The 861-nt window shown below is 36.6% G+C and overlaps 1 non-coding gene across 1 annotated transcript; it reads right to left on the reverse strand.

The window, feature by feature from the left end:
• Window positions 1–206: 206 nt before the first annotated feature.
• On the reverse strand, window positions 207–343 carry LOC132651403 (U4 spliceosomal RNA). Its single transcript, XR_009589087.1, has one exon. It is a non-coding gene; the product is annotated as a U4 spliceosomal RNA (small nuclear RNA).
• Window positions 344–861: the final 518 nt, after the last annotated feature.

Here is an 861-nt window from a genome sequence, read left to right on the forward strand (position 1 = left end):
CTTTTCATTCCTCATTATTTTCCACGAGTTTGCATGTGATATGTATTTATTTTCTATGAATTTTATGCTTTTCAAATGTTTTATTTCTGTTTGAAACTATTTTTTTCACTTGTTTGAAGGTTATTCACTTTCCATGAGTTTGTAAGCTTTGTGTTCTTTCTGATGCTATATATATCCAGCCTTAAGCCAGGGTGGTCTGATAGGATACATGATGTTATTTCAATGTGCTCTAAAAACTTATATTCTGTTTGAGTATTTGGTCAATTATAGAGGATATTTCAATTAGCAATAATCGTGCCTCGGATAAACCTCATTGGCTATGATATTGCCACTGCGCAAAGCTATGGATATTTCAAGAAATGATGAGAAGATGTATTTCTTTACGTTTCTGTAAAAAGTTTTGTAAATTTCAGATAGTTAGTCCCTGCTGTGGTAATATAGCTGAGCTCAGGTGGTGACATATTACCTGACTGTTCTTGAATCTATCCCTAAACTGGTGTCTATGCATCTGGGTTTGGGGCAATTATAAGCCAAGTGCTGATTTGATGTGTGGGAGTTTTGTTCTTGGGGTTCTGTTAGCACTCTGAAGTTTCAGAAAGTGTGGGATGAGTGTTGCTATTTTAATGGCCTGCTTGACTACTGTATTCATGGTGTTCTGTTTGCTGGATGGTATGGAGAGGAAGGAGCCACATGTTTTTAGTTAGAGCACTAGGGAAGATCCTGAGAATTGGGTTTCAATTAACAAAGATATTGGGGAAGATCCCCAGTATACCACCTTAGACTCCATGCAAGCATATGCTATTGTGCTGATCCAAATCCACCCTTATATTTTAATATTTGCCAGAGAGTATATTCTTTGTC

This window comes from Meriones unguiculatus, assembly GCF_030254825.1.
Source record: "Meriones unguiculatus strain TT.TT164.6M chromosome 13 unlocalized genomic scaffold, Bangor_MerUng_6.1 Chr13_unordered_Scaffold_70, whole genome shotgun sequence".
NCBI lineage: Eukaryota > Metazoa > Chordata > Mammalia > Rodentia > Muridae > Meriones > Meriones unguiculatus.